The sequence below is a fragment of the Marmota monax genome, unplaced genomic scaffold (assembly GCF_021218885.2).
Source record: "Marmota monax isolate L192 unplaced genomic scaffold, Marmota_monax_Labrador192_F-V1.1 WCK01_AAM20220418_F8-fsc00061, whole genome shotgun sequence".
In the NCBI taxonomy this organism is placed as follows: Eukaryota; Metazoa; Chordata; class Mammalia; order Rodentia; family Sciuridae; genus Marmota; species Marmota monax.
In genome coordinates this window covers 10,789,390-10,805,504 of record NW_026695230.1, presented here as the reverse complement: position 1 = coordinate 10,805,504, position 16,115 = coordinate 10,789,390, and the positions used below count along the sequence as shown (strand labels likewise).

The following is a 16,115-nucleotide window of genomic DNA, read 5'->3' as shown; positions in this document are numbered from 1 at the left end:
AATTCCAGGGTTATTTTGTGATCTCAGAGGTTTGTCTCCTTGTAGTTCAGTTGTGCAACTAAATTATCATTTGGTGACCACCTAAGATTGAATTCTAGGTAATATGCACAGTGTGGGGTTACGAAGTGAGTAATCCCTGATCTAGAGTCTCAAATGCATATGAATTTGAAGGGACAGACATAGGGATCCTTTTTCTACATAAGGCCACCTTCCAAGCCACTGGAGTTTAAGACTTGTCCATAGCTTTTTTGGAAGACACAACTCAAACCCTTAACCTGCCTTTCATATGGGTCACTTGTGTAAAAGATCATCTATTCATTTAGATGTAGTGACTGAATGGTGCCATCTTGGCTGGCCTGAATGATATTCTCCAGAGTTCCTTCTCCTCTATGTTTCCCAGTAGAGTGGACTGCAAGACACATTCCCAAGGGCAAGTCATTTAGTAGCTCATGTTCATTGTCACTTACCTTCTGGCTCACCTCTTCAGTGTGAAAACACAGTCCATGTGCCGTTACTCCATCTTCCCCTGGATCCTCCTTTAACTTCTGTGGTTGTGGAGCAGATGAAATGCCTTGATGAAGGGCCTTGGCATCTGCAGGACCCACACCAAAGACATCAGAGGTCACAAGAGCTGCATTGGCTTTGTTCTGTCCTCATGGGCTCCGCTCATCCCTGTGTGTTCTGGTCTGTTCTGGCTGCCCCTCACTTTATGTCATCGGCCCTTCCTGACTGGCTGCCCTGATGTTTCAGCAGCAGTCGTGAAGACAACAGCCTGATGGAGACTGTTAGCTCCCACCAGCTTCTGCTTCTCTGATTGAGCTCTGACTTGAACATCAAGCTGAAGGTTGGGGGAGAATTGTGAGAGGGGCCCTGAGGACAGTGGGCAGTCTCCTGCTCAATTCTCTGCCCACAGATCCCTGGTGCTGGAATCCCAGCCTCGATGAAGATTCTGAAATAAGCATATTTCCGTCATGATTCCACTAATAATTTACAATCTTGATTCTAACTTTATTTTAGTTATGGGCTTTTTTCTTTAAATGAGATTTTAAGTAAATGATCAATACAAAAGGCCAAGTTCTAGGGGTTTGAATTGTAGTCTTCCAAGAAGCTGTATCCAAATCTTAAACCCCAGCAACTTAGAACGTGGCCTTTTGTTGAAATGGGATCCTGGAAGGTGTAATCAACCGAAGGTAAAGTTGTTTCAGATTTGAGGGGTCCCTAAGTACAACAACTAGTGTCTACATAAGAGAAAACAGAGATTTGGACACAGAGATGAACACACAGGACAGAAGGCCAGGTTCAGAAGGCCACAGAGGTGCTATGGAAATCGTGGCTCCTCTGCAAAGCTGGAAAATCCTCGTCCAAAAGTTTTCTGGTTCAACAGTTCCCCAAGGTCTAAAACAAAACTCAGTGCCGCGGCAGAACCTTGTAACCCTGACCTTCCGATCCCTGCAACACCTGCAAACCGAGGTGAGACTTCGTTTCTATAAAGTGGGACAGTGTCTCGGGCAGCCACGTGTCTGGGGCAGGCCTGAGAATCCCAGAGTTAATCAACCCTCTGAGGACCCCAGCCCGCTGCTCCCCGGGCCTGGTGAGCACCCCAAAGGCGTGATTATCTGATGGTTCTTGCACAACCAGCACCAGGGCCTTTTGCTTAATTAATCACAGAAACGTTCCTGCCTAACTTCAGACAACAAAATAATGAGCAGGCCTGTGAGATGTTCAAAGACTGCGGGAAAAACAAGCGCTCCCTGAGGAAAGGGCCCGTTAGAACAGGGAGGTCAGAAAAATCACTGGGATCCCCCATAACTTCGGCTTGCATTTTGCTGCCTTCCCCCTTTAATATTAACATAATGATATTGCAAATATGTGCATGTGGGAGATGAACAAATACACCATTTGGATTTGAGGACTAGAAAATGTGGGGGTTTGCAAAAGACCTTAGAGATCACCTGGGTTAACCTGTTCTTTTATAAATAAAGACAATAATGCCCATTGGGGTTAAGTGATGTGCCCAGGGCCATGAGGCTGCAGCATGACAGAGCCATCCTAGGACCTGGAACTCCTAGGTCTAAGTCTGTGAAAGTGAGAATGGAAGACACTGGAGTTGGAAGAGTCTTGGGAATTACAGCGAAAAACAAAACCAAACACAATAAGGTTAGATGAGAGCTTATGGGAACTACAGGGCAGGTGTCAGATGGGAGCACAGAGCATGCCAGAGGGCAGAGGTCTGCTGAGAGCTTGTAGAACAGTCAGAGGGTAGAGGACAAATTAGTTGTCTTCACAATGTATAGTCTCAGGGTGAGACTTTGGGTGCTGTGAGTTTAGATGAAACATGAAATCATTTTCAAGGAGCTCAAGACAGTTGTGGAGTTAGGGAGAATACATCTAGAGTACCAAAAGGGCAGGATCAGCTATGAAAGTAAATGCTCAGGGCATATAGAGGGGGAAGGGAATCCTTCCAGCAGCAATTTCAAGGAGCAGGGCCCGATAAGACAGGAGGTGTAAGGGTATGTGAAGACTGACACATGTATGTATCAGAACAATTTGAGCTAGGTGTGATGGAAGAAAACACTAGAGAGGTGGGGAGACCATGGAATTTGGATTGACTAGAGCAGAGGGCATATGAAAGGAGAAACAAGTAGATAGAATGGGCTAAGAGGGCCTTACTAGGAGTTTGGACTCTTTTAGAGGATGCTACCAACAAGATTGTGTCTTGCACCAAGGTATCGTGTCTATGGGGCCACAATTCATATATAATTAAGTGAGAGCTTGAGAGAACAGCAGAGATTCTGGACATCTCTGTTGAGTCTGGAGCCATAGTGGAGAGCCCCTTTCTACACACACCTGCACTGTTCTCAAGGCTACAGACACACTTGCTACTACTCCATGTCCAAAGCTGGGCCTAACCTGCCCATTTTCTAAATGTCCCTTGATACTATCTCTCAAGCATACTGACCTGGGAGTCCTGATTCATTTCCCCCACCTGCTCCACCATACAGGTATGGGTAGAATGTTAAGGCATTACACTAACCTAACTCTTTTTTTTTTTTAACTTGAGGAAGGACACACTTGCCAATAACATTGTTGAGCAAAGTTATGAACAGGATTCTGGCAGCTATATGAAGGGTAAACTAGAGGTGGAAAGACTGGGTGATGAGCAGAGCAAGATGACAGTAGTGACTCAGGGGTCTGATGTTGAGGCCAGAGTGGGTGAGGTGGGCAGGGGCAAAGGGGACAGAAATCTTACAGGAAGAACCACAGTCCTCATACCAGGCAAGATGTTCTTTCTTGGACTCCTGATGGGATCTTGACTTGTGCATCTCACTTTTCCTCCTCATTTGTATGTGAAACCAGCAGAAAAGATCTCTAGACACTTATATGTGAGGTTTTGAGTTTTCCAGAAAAATATGCATGTAATAAAGCTTAGGCACAGTATGCAAACCATATACTATCTTAACTGTCAATCACAAAACGTTTAGAAGAGCCATAGGGCTCCTTTAGAAATGTGTGGCATGGGAAGTGAGACTAATCTATTCTTCCATAAGGAGGGAGCCAAAGGTTGATAGCTGCAAGTTACTGGGCAGAGACAGTCACAGACTGAGTATGTGGGGAAAGAGGTGTTCTCAGAAGTCGAGTTGTTGGTAAGCCATTAGTAATCTCACTGGGATCATATAAGGAGAGACTGCCAACAGACACGTTTACATAGTTAGAAACATATGCTCTTCCAGGAGCTTGTAATGCCAGACCACATGATGGAAAGCTATCCCAGAGTGAAGCTGGACCCACACACTCTTCTGGCTCTTTCAGGCTCAAGTAAGGACCTGATATAGCAGCAGCTCTCCCAAATAAATTATAGAGATGTGACAGAAGACAGGAAGAAGAGGCTTTTTGGTGCATATCTATGTTTGCCCTGGTCTCCAAACACACTGGGATCTGCCAAAGCTTTAGACTAGCCTTTTCTGAAGGCAAAATTGAACTGAAGCAAAATCTCAAGGAGATGCCTTGGCTTTGAAGCTTGTCCTATTCATTCTACCAGAAGATTTTTATGCTAAGGAAGAACAACAGAGACCACTGTGCCTCCCACTTCCAGGCATTAAGGTAGCCTTGGGAGGAAAACCCTGGGCCATGGCAGCATTGTGGGGGTGGGGAAAAGAAAATGGTTCCCAGAGCAGGTATCAATTACCTGACTCTCTCAGAGGGACTTTAGCAGCTTTCTCTTATTTGTGTCTAGAAACATGAGGGAGGAGGACTGGATTCATCTGTCAGAGTACTACATTCAGACCATGGTTTCAAGAGAGGCAAGGCTTTATGAGGTGATAAATGGCCTTCTCGCTGCTGGGTAGAGAAGCCTGGCTCTGGGCCACCTTCCCTCTCAGGGTATCAGTGGGGACATTTATTCTGCTGTCCCCTAAGTATATGAACCCATGTTTGTTCAAGTCCTGGGCATCTCATCTCGCCATGGACCCCTGAAAAGCAGCTCTCATTTCATGGAAGATTCATTTTACAAAACATTTATTATGTTTTATTGATGTAAAAGATGTATAGATGACACCCAATTTACAAATAACTATATATGCAGAATGATTTTATTGAGTTCTTTGCCCAAACTTATGAACTGCTTAATAGGCTCTCACTGTTAAAACAAGTTAGTTGTCAAAAGTTCAGGCAAGTCTCAGTTGTGACAAAGGTAGTGAGGTCATTCAATGAAATGTCTTATTATAACAGATTCCAATTTACAGGCCACTGGCCCAACATGAGAAAAGGATGCTATACTGATGTCATGGTTTGGATGTGAGGTGTCCCCTAAAGCTCACGTGTGAGACAATGCAAGAAGGCTCAGGGGAGAAATGATTGGGTTGTGAGAGTCTTAACCTAATCAGTGAATTAATCCCCTTTGAGGGGTTAATTGAGTGGTAACTGAAGTGGTGGGGTGTAGCTGAAGAAGGTGGGAATTGGGGTGTGGCTTTGGGGTACATATTTTGTATCTGGAGAGTGGAGACTCTTTCTCTGCTCCCTGATCATTTACGTGAGCTGCTTCCCCCTGCCACACTCTTCCACCATGAGGTTAGCCTCATCTCGAGCCCCGAGAAATGGGGCCAGCTTTCTATGGACTAAGACCTCTGAAACCGTGAGTCCTCACATAAACTTTTCCTCCTCTATAGTTGTTCTGGTCAGATCCTTTAGTCACAGCAGCAAAAAAGCTGACTGAAACCATTGACTTATGAAGATGAGTCAAGTCGTGCTAGACAATTTCACACCCCAAACTCCATGAGCCTATTTGCAATGGGAGAACTAGTGGGTGCCGTTCCTGCTGGCCTTCACACAGCCACGCTTAGCAGGAAGCAAACGGGGACAGGGAACATGAGGGAGCAGCATTCCATGAGAGAGTCAGCCAGGCAGCTCAGTCCAGCCAGGAGGGAAGATGGAGCGTGGGAACAGGAAGCATCCCCATGGTAACCAGCACCATTACTGGACAGATGGCAGGGTGTGAACAGAAAGGGGAATTTCCAAATTCCAGGATTTGATATGGAGTAATTCTAAAGGGTATAAGATAATTAATAGACAGTAAGACAGAGTAGTTATTTTTTTTTCTTTATTTAGAAAAAGGAGTCTAAGAAGAGCTTAGGACAAACTCTGCTCTGTGGACAAATGTAAAGCAGTATAAGGATTAACAGGAACCTAGGGATGGAATGGCAGGGGAAGGGGCTGCTGTTTTGCATACTTTGGTCATGGAAGACCTGATGGACTCAGTGGCATTTAAAAGATGTCATGATGAGGGTGGAGGCCATGGAGCTCTGTGGAGGAAGAGTGCTCTAGGCAGAGGAAATCGGCAGCTACTAACCCCATTTTGAGGGTTCTAAGGGGCAGGGAACAGCAAAGGGGCCAGTGTGCTGGAACAGAATAACAGAGAAAGGGGGAAAGGAGGTGAGAGTAGAAATAAGCAGCTGAAAACATCCCGGAGACTTGGGCTTTGACTCTGGAAAGTCACTGGGGAGAGGCTTAGAGCACAGGAGTGATGACACATAACATCATCATCACCATCGTCATCATCATCGTCATTGCTGTTATTATTTTGCAGTACTGGTGATTGAACCCAGGGATGGGCAGGCTGCAAGGCCAGGGGTGCTCTACTACTGATACTCATTCTCAGTCCTTTCTATTTTTAATTTTGAGACAGGGAGGGTCTCAGCGCAGGCTGAGCTGGAACTCATGATCCTCCAGCCTCAGCCTCCCAGGTTGCCGAGATTATAGGTGTGGGCAACTATGCCTATCTTAACTTGGCTTTTAAAGGGATCTCTCAAGACTAACTCCTCATCACTTCAGTCATTGGGGTGTAGAATATGTGGTTTTTCAACTCGATAGACTTAGAAAAAAATCATATTCAGAGATTTTGAATTGGCAGGTCTAGAGTGAGTCCCAGGAGTCTATACTGAAGATTCTTTAACCAGGACACAAGTTCTGCTGTTTAGAGATACTTGAAGAGAGTAAGGAATGTAAAATAAAAGGGAAAGTCACCCAGCCATACCTCAATGGCTGAACATTGAAATTAAGTGTGCTCCTGGGCACTGTCCCTTCTTCCAGCTCAGGTCACTGCTACTGCTATTAGCCTTCTTACAGTCCTAAGGGCTCCAGGCTGTTGGGAAGGTACTTGAAGTAAAAATTTAAAAGGGCATTGCAATGTCCCCTTCCTGAGGGAGCAGGCAGGCCCAGATTGTATGCTTGTCAATGGTCCAGGTTGGAGGTTTGAGTCCCAGTCTCATCCAGACCACTGCAGATGCTGGAGGGAGAAGGAAGGGAACTCTAAGTTCAAAGGGCCATGCAAATCAACAATGAGAGATGGACCCATGAGTTGCAAGTGGCTAGAACTGGGTTGGTATGGAGTGTGATCTACAAACAAGTGCAGATTCCTGAAATGTGTCATCCATACTCTTGGGGGAGACTGGTTTGCAATTAGAAGTCAATGAATGTCTCTTTGGCTAAAATTCGCAGGTTAGAAATGGACACATGTGATGGAATAAGAAGAGGACCAGGAAGGGTAGGTTCTGAGTTCTAGACCTAGCTATGTCCACTGTACTCTGGGACTTGAGTCAAATGACCACCATCCCTGTCTGTACAATGAGGCAAAAAGATAGATGGACCCTAGAGGTTCTTCCTGCTCAGAGGTCCCTGGATGAATCCTCCTGTGCTCACTCCCACTTTTAGTTTCTTTGATTTCCATAGTCATTTTTTTTTCCATTCTCAAGGCTATTCTCACCACCAAACAAAGCAAACATCTAAAGTAGGACCATGGAGAAGGGCTATGCTGCTCTGAGGGGGAGAAGAGAGTAGTGTCTTCCATTGCCCAGAGGCAACCAAGAGGTCAGGATGCACCCAGTGTGTAGGGAGGGCTCACTCTTAGAACTAGACATTGTGAGATCCCCCAGTGATGCTGAGAAGAGGATGCAGAATGTTGGGGGATCGAGAGGGCTTTCTACCCAAGGCAGCTTTTAGCACAGAGGGAGGGGGCCTAAGAAATGGTCTAGGTTGGGGAAGCAAAGTTTGTAGCCCTGGAACCAGTGTCGAGGCCCAATCTGGGATATGAGGCAGGACGGAAAATGGGAGTAGGCATCCAGGTCAGAAGCTGGGAAGTGGGGGAGCAAAACAGAGTAAATGGGGAAGAGGGGTCTAGTTCAGAACTAAGACCAGCAGTGCCAGTGTTAGCATCTAGGTGATGTCAATGCACAGGGCCAGACAGAGGTGAGAGGAGAGGCTGCTTCTCTAGGGACCTGCTCGTCTCCTAGCTTAGTCTAGTGTAGCAGGAGCCCTTCTTTCCTTGCACTGTGGATGGGTGGGACTTGGAAAGGTAGAAGTAGAATTGCAGGAGCCTCTTTGGAAATCACTGCAGCAAATGAAAGAGATGGAAAATCCTGATGTGATTCTGGTCCAGCTGGATGACCATCTCCGTTTCTTATAATGTTAGTCTTCAGAATGAGCATGTGCCTTTGGTCTCATTTGAATCTCTCTTATGCTCCTGATGGTCAATTACTCTGTCTCATAGTATTTCTGCCTGCTATGTTCCCTTGCCTCAGTTTTGGCCTCTTTGCCCAGGATAAAACACTGATGGCCAAGGTCAGGTGTCCCTCCTCTCCACTGGGACTGCCCATCTAATAGAGCTCAAAGGAGATCTCAAATCCATGACTATACACTAATCCACCTCAATAAAGGAAAAGGAACTAACAGCTTTCAAGCTAGGTGCTTCAAATTTATCCTTGCCTAATTAAATAGTCATCAAAATCCTAAAGAATGAAAATCATTATTTTGTGATTAGCGGTAACGATTATGGTAAGGGATTTACATTCTGGCGTTTATTCCTCGCAGTGTGTCCCCCACGACATAGATACCCTTATTATATCAGTTTTACAGCTGAAGAAACTGAAGCTCAGAAATGTTAAGCAATTGATTGAAGTCACACAGCATTATGTCAAAACACAGCCTGTTAGGACTCATGGTTCAATCTACCATAGTTCAGAGAGTTTGTTTGCCTGTGACAACTAATAAGAACTGAGATCCAAACTCAGATCTGAATCAGAAATCCTTACATTCTCCTAAGAGAGAGAAAGAACCCCTTCTGGTGGTGGTCACCTGCTGGTGGTAGGAAGAGAAGGAGGATGAGGGTCATTATCATCATCTCTGTCTAAGTCATAGGCCACCAATAGTGTCTTCTCCAAAATTCACATTTGACTTAATCCCTACCATGGCAGTATTAAGAGGTATGGCCTTTGGGAGGTGATTAAGCCTCAAATATGGGATTGAACCCTTATAAAAGAGCTCTGGGTTAAATGGTGTGACCTCTTATTCATTCTCCTTCTGCCTTGTGAGGACACAGCATCTGTCCCCTCCAAAGGACAGAGCAAGAAGATACCATCTTTGAGGCAGAGCACAGCAGCCCTCATCAGACACTGAACGCCAGAACCCTGAGCTTGGTTTTCTCAGTCTCTAGAACCATAGAAACATATTTCTTATCTTTATAAATTCCCCAGTCTCAGGTATTTTGTTATAGCAGCACAAACTGACCAAGGGAGATAACGAGGAAGTCAGACTGTCAGGTCCTGAATCTGTAAGTCCTCAGGGACCAGAGCATTGCTGAGCAACCACTCGTGGTATCATGCCTCTTCCAACTGGAATTGCCCTGGTCACTGCATCTGACCCAGCCTGGGTGTTCTGTGTTGAGTCCTGCTAGTCCTTGTTCCCTCAGTGACCAGCTGGCCTGTCTCTGTGCTGGTGATGACCTCTGCTTTCCACATCCTCCCGCTCTGCTGCAGGACTGGTACCACCTCACTACTCTGCTCTTCCCCGACTGCTACAGAGGCTTTCTCTTTGTTGTGGCCCCACCAGGCTGTGTCCCCTGCTGTAAGTGCCTTTGGGGGGAAAAGGTAATTGATATTAAAAATTTAAAACTTGGGGCTGGGATTGTGGCTCAGTGGTAGAGCGCTCGCCTAGCACAGGCAGGACCTGGGTTCGATCCTCAGCACCACATAAAAATAAAGGCAATGTGTTGTGTCCATCTACACCTAAAAAATAAATTTTGAAAAAAAATTTAAAACTTGGAGAGGCGGGTGGAGTTAGATAATTTACCTAGGACAGCATAGACAAAAATGAGCCCATAATTACTGTTTTAAAATAAGGTGTCAGGAAGCAAGATTGATTTAAACCTGACATCTGTTTACACACAGAAGCATGTGCGGGGTCAAAAGAGCTGTTTTGTTCCCATGACAGCTTGGCTCTGCTACAAGAAGATCCTTGTGCTTCTGCAAGGGCGGGTGGGGGGGGTAGCAAGATGCCTTGCCAATCATGGGCTGTGTCCTTGCTCCCTCTTTTCCTCCACCACCAGTTTCTGCCTCCCTACCATGTGCTTGATATTACTCGAAGCACCTGCAACAAAACGGGCAGTTTGGGGTAGTGAGAGACCGTGTGGCTTAAAGGTAAAGGCACAGTCTTGGGAATTAGGAAGATTTGACTCTGAATTTTACTTTTGTCATTAAGAGCCAGCAAGTCCTCTCAAGTCTCTTGGTCTCAAGTTCCTTATCCATAAAGCAGAGAACTTTAGATTAGATGGGGTGTGTATGCAGGACACTGACCCAGAGGAGATGCTCAGCACGTGGTGGTCACTGTTGATGTCGGGCAGACCTGACCCCATCACACTTGGGAAAGGAAAGATGGTTTGGTTAATGAAGGATCCGCTGGGTGCATGTCAGATGCTGTGGGTATTTAGAAGGAGCAGGGAGCAGCTCTCTGGGAAGGTGCAGAAACACTTTAAGGATGAGGGGAGATCTGAACAGGCCCTCAGAAAGTTTCTGAAGTTCATGGGAAGTGAGCGTTACAGGAAGGCATCTGCCTGCGCCTCTCGCGGTGTTCTCTGTGCGCATCCTTACTCTCCTGGTGGTCTCCTGTGGGAGCCTGCTCCTGCTCGCGGTCAGTGCTCCGTAGACCTTAAATATGGACCTCATTCTGCATTAGCGCTCAGTTGGCTTCCACTGTTTTATAACCTATGTTTTTCTCCTGTAGATATTTCCTTCTCTTCTCTTCCCTTTCTTAAAGTGTTGATATTTTTAAGTCAGAATTATACAAGCATACATTTAAAAAAATCCAAATATATCTGCCTGGTGCCTTATGTCCAACAGCATTTTCCCACACCCTCCTACCCCGTCTCCTCCTGCAGAGGCAAACCTCTTGCCTTTCAGCCGGTCACCTTTGCATCGACTTCTCTTTCTCCAAAACCACGGCTGGTTTCCTCCCCTTGGTTTGTCGGCTTTGCCACATTCTTTGATTTCCCTGCACTGTGTGGAGGAGGAGTTTCAGCTTTTTTTTCTCCCTTACATCTTCCACATCCTTCCAATATGATTTGTCATAACTTTGGTTACATCAATATCGTTGTTTAAATTTAAATAATTATGTGTGATGATTCATCTCATATGTCAACCTGTGTCTAGGCTCTGGTACCCAGGTATTTGGTCAAATGCCAGTCTAGCTGTCACTATGAAGGCATTGTTTACATGAGAATAGCATTCAAATCAGTAGGCTTTGAGCCAGGTACATTACTCTCCATAAAGTGTGTGGGTGGGCCTCATCCAATCAGTTGAAGGCCTGACAAGAAAAAGCCAGATCTCCCTAAGAAGTGGGGAATTCTGCCTCCAGACTGTTTTCAGACTTGAGCTTCAACACAGTCTTCTCTAGGTCTCCAACCTGCTGGTTTATCCTGCAGATTTTAGACTTGCCAACCCCTACTGGTTTGTGAGCCAAATCCTCAAAATAAATCTTTTTCTCTATATGCATCCAACTAGCTCCGTTTCCCTGGAGAACCCTGACTAATATACTATGCAAACAGTATTCACAGCTGAGCCGTGAAAATAAACAATTACTTTTCTTTTTATTTTTCTGCCCAATTCCTTCTTTTTTTTTTTCCTAAAAGTAATAGTTGTCTTATTTTGATGTTGATATTCACTGAGTTTCCTATTTACTCGTCACTAATTTGATCCCAATCTCTGCTGATTGTCTAAATCTCCTTTGAGACAGGCAGATGCTTGGTGTTTCCTCTCCATTTCCTCTTCCTGAAGTGGTCTCTCACTATGTGGCTGGCTTTATGGACAAGCTGTGCAGTCACACAGGGCCCCGTCCTAGAGCTAATGCTCTCTTGTCACCATCTTTAATCTTTAACAAGGAACCCCTCATTTTCCAGTTCACCTGTGCATGATCCAGGTAAAATATTTAAACAGGTAAGAGGAAGGCTGTGCAAAGCCATTCGGGGAAGGACATATGAAGGGAGATGGAAGAGACAAGAGAAGGTGGGGGTGTGTCTTTGGTGGGTGGGAAACAGCCTATCTCTGACAGAAAAGGACACATTGGAACCAATGGGAAATGGTGTTGGAAATTACGCAGGAGTCCGTGGTAGAGAGACTCGAATGCCAGAGGAGGAATTTTCTACAGACTTGTAGGCCTCCAAGGGCTCATTTCCCCACCTAATGACATCTGATATGTGTAGTCAGAGAAACTCCAGCTGGGCAGGATTTTCACACTTCCCTTTTCTTGGCACTGAAATAGTTTCATGGAGTAGGAAGGGGTGAGGGAGAGAGCCCGGCAACTGAAAACAGGGAGCCCGTAAGAGAGCGCTTCCTGTGAATTTTAAAACCCAGACTAGTACAGAAGCAGAAGCAAAACCGTCAGAACTCTGGAAGGGAGCCAGGCAGGTCTGGAGAATGCTACATCTAGGCAGCAGTTCTGTGATCACTAGATCCACACAGTTCAAGACCAGCCACCATTAGCGTCTTATATGAGCCTGTGAGCCTTATGGAAACCAGCACCAAGGAAACTGGGTTTGCCTTCCAGAAATTTCCATACTGCTGTGGCTGTATCTGGAGAATGTGAAGATGAGAGGGCTAATGGGGACCCCTTGCCGTCTGAACTTCAGCTACCATGTGTGTGATGTGGAATCCTCGCACTTTCTCCACAGGCATGGGGAAATAAAAAGCACCTCTCAGAATCCCTGGCAGTATCATTCCAAAATGCAGGTTCACATGCTAAAACAAAGACATTTACAAGGTTTCAGAAAGAACTTCACTGATACCCAGTAGAAATGCAGCTATTTTCCGTACTAAAAAATGGAAATCTGTTTGTGGTGGCACTCTTCACAGTAGTCAAAAATCTGGAAGCAACCCAAAAGCATATCAACAGGACCGCTGGCACAATGTTGTGGTATTCTTTGTAGCATCCAATAGATGCAGCTATATATACATAAATTAACGACAACACATGATAACTTGAATGAATCTCGTGAATGTGACATTGGACAACCGAGATCGAGGTGTCTAAGCTACAGTTTCACTTACAAAAACTTCAAAAGCACAAAGCTGTTTTAGGTCTCAGAAGTCAGGTTAGCGGTTCTGTTCAGGAGTGGTGACAGCACAGGGCCATGTGGGGAAGCTTCTGGGATGCTGGCAATGTTCCATCTCTCCAGCTGGACATTTATCGTTTTGGTATAACTTTATAGTAATCTGCTTTAAATAAAACTCAGGTAGATTGAAAGTCCAAGGGTGGGAAAAGATGCACTGTACAAAGAACAGGTATGAGAAAGTCCTTCTGAATGTCAGCTACACTAATATCAGATAAAATAGACTTCTGGATAGGAGTGGCATCAGAGGTAAAGGGGGATACTTCATGATGATAAAAGGATCAATTCAGAAAAGACTGCAAGGTGACTATGGCTGTGGCCAGAGAGGGGGGGAGCTGGGGCAAAGGGCTTGCAGGGGACAAGTGTTAGCAACGAAAGGTGCAGAGACTTTCTTCTTGCCTGGTTGACTAAAGGAATTTGTGAAACAGACTGCATTAGGAACAATCTTTTACAAAGAATGAACCAGCCGTGGAAGAGAAGATGCTACAAGCTGGCTGACTGCTGAAGATGAGGTTTTATTTTTGTGGCAGGCATCTGTGAGTTCTGTAATAGAAATGATGGGCTGTGGTGAAAACGATCACTCCATAAACATGTTCCTACTAATTTCAAGAGTCCTGTTCTAACACTCCACCTTCTCAACTGTTCCTGAAGGTGCCATTTGTCTGCAAACATGAGTTCGCCTAGTCCATCTGCCTTGTAAGCATGTTTTCTGCTATCTGTGTGTAAAGGAAGCTTTATGGCTCGGAAAGCAACGTGCCCTTTGTCCACAAGAAATTCCTGAGGATTCCCTTGACGAGTCAACTTTGTTGTCACCAAAAGAACTCAAGGCAGCAAGTAGAGGAAACGGTGAATATGCATGATTTTATGACGGGAGAAATGGGGGTGGCAGTAATGATGTCTGAATTAGCCGAGAGCTGGAAGATACTTCTTCCAAAGATAAAAATAAAATGTTAATTGCTAGGGTTCTCTATGTTGCTTATCTTCAAAATATGGTTCAGTATTGGAGAAGCAAACATGGATATTACAGGAAAATTAAACAAGACATAATAGATATACCAAAGATGGTAGTAGCTGGACTTAGGCAAGACTGTGATACTAGTACTGTAAACCTTGAGGGGAGAGCTCTGCCAATGGAGCCGACAGCTTGTCGCACTGAGTGGAGCTTCGGTTCAGCCTCCAGAGTCTTCTGCAAGGGTCTCAACATCAGTCGATGGCCAGTTAACTGGCCCTGCAGCCCCATACCCTGGGCAGGCACTTATCTGGAAGACTCTTTTGCTCATTTACAACTTGATGGAGACAGCATAGCTGAAAGGAGTCATAGGGGAAGGAGAAGAAAATCATGTTTCACCATCTTCAGGAGGATACCCAACACCTCCACTGAAGAAATCAGATCAGATGCTGTAGCGATAGTGAAGACATCTCTGTGCTGGTTGCACAGAACTCCTTGACCCAACAGAGACTTTTGGTTCCTAATGCAAACCAGACAGTAGCAGATCAAATAGCAAATGGTCCATTAGTAGCAGGGGTTGGAACAGTGAGGGTCATTGTCAGATCTAGAAGGCCTGATAGACAGTGAAGAGTATCTAAAGTTCAAATTTAAAAAGTCTTGTTCATCTGTAAACCTATCCCCACACAATATTATACTCATCCGTAGTTGTGCATTTCAGGAGTTGTGGTGAGAAGGGTAAGAATAGCTGAAATTTAAATGTCTAACATGTCTCTGCTCAGAAATGTATTTAATGCAAGGAACTTGAATGCTGACTGCTGAGAGCTGTTTAGTAATAATTCATTTTCTTGATCTTTGTTTACTTTATAGTTTTTAAATTTTAAATATCTTGAATTCTTTTGGCCAGTGTGCATATATCATCTGTGCATTCGTTGTCCTCATCTGACTCTTGCATGATCTTATTTTTCTGCATGGATTGGCATGAAACCATTATTAAAATTTGGCACCTGTGAGATGTTTGATATATATATTATGAGCAGGAAGCTTAATTTAATGTGGAAATAGATGAGAATTTCGGATTTAAAAAGAGATGGATAATAACTATTTTATAGTAAAGTTATTGAAATAGAATTGTTAAAAAAAAAAAACCTGCTAGCAACTTGTGTGTCAGAAACTTTGTAACACATTTTATGGTGTTCTCATAGACTCTGCTTTCCAGTCTTTGCAGTTTGAAGTTTCACTTGGTCTGCATTTTTCTTTTTGATTAAAAATTTATAATTTAATAGATACTAGAGTTTATTTTTTTAAAAAAAAGGATCAATTCATCAGAAGTAATAATCCTACCTGAGGATAATAATGCCAAATGAGGTTACTTTGGAATATGTGAAACCAACCCTTGTAGAACTAAAGAGAAAAATAGACAAAGCCTTTGTCTTTGGAGATTTTATTTTAAAGATTCTTCTCTTAGTAGATGATGCAACAAGTGGAAAAATTTTAGTAAAGATTTAGACATTCTTAATCTAACTTGATCTAACACATAGGAGACCATAACCCATCACTAAAGAATACATTATACTTTTTTTTTTCAAATGTATATGGAATTTCAACCAAGACAGACATTCTGGGCCATAAAATAAATGTTAATAAATCTTAAAAGAATTCAATCTAATAGAGTATTTTTTATGACTCTATAGTAATATTTTAGAATCCAACAGCAATAAGATAGGAAATCCTTGAATATTTGGAAATTAGGTCACTTCTAAGTAAACCATAAGTCAAGTAAGATATCACAAAGGAAATTTTTAAAACAATTTAAGCTGGATGATTATAAAACCATGACATACTAAAATCTGCAGAGTGCAGCTAAAGCAGTGCTTAGGGAAGATTTATGGCTTTGCATGCAATACAGTAGGAAAAAAGGAGGGTTCAAAAATCTAAGCTAAAAATATGAAATAAATTAAAAGAAAATGGAAGAGTAAAATAAAAATTAAAGCAGAAATCGGTGACATCACAAATAATAGTGAAATGACAAAGCCAAGGTTGGTTCTAGAAAAAGATTAACAAAACTGATAAACCCTGGAAAGACTGATCAACAAAAAATACAAATTAATAATATTAGTAATGAGAGAAGGAATATTGCTTCTGATCCTACAGATGTTAGAAGAGGATAAAAGTTTATATCAAGAACAATCTTATGATAATGAAAATAGCATAGAATTCTCAAAGAACTCAAATTCCTTG

The 16,115-nt window shown here is 43.7% G+C and overlaps 1 protein-coding gene and 1 pseudogene across 1 annotated transcript in view; both read left to right on the top strand.

The window, feature by feature from the left end:
* The window catches only part of Insc (INSC spindle orientation adaptor protein), a 312,207-nt gene that overhangs the window by 264,204 nt on the left and 31,888 nt on the right, over positions 1 to 16,115 (top strand). The gene's annotated exons all lie outside the window — the stretch shown is intronic.
* On the top strand, positions 10,158 to 14,528 carry LOC124088390 (E3 ubiquitin-protein ligase RNF146-B-like; annotated as a pseudogene).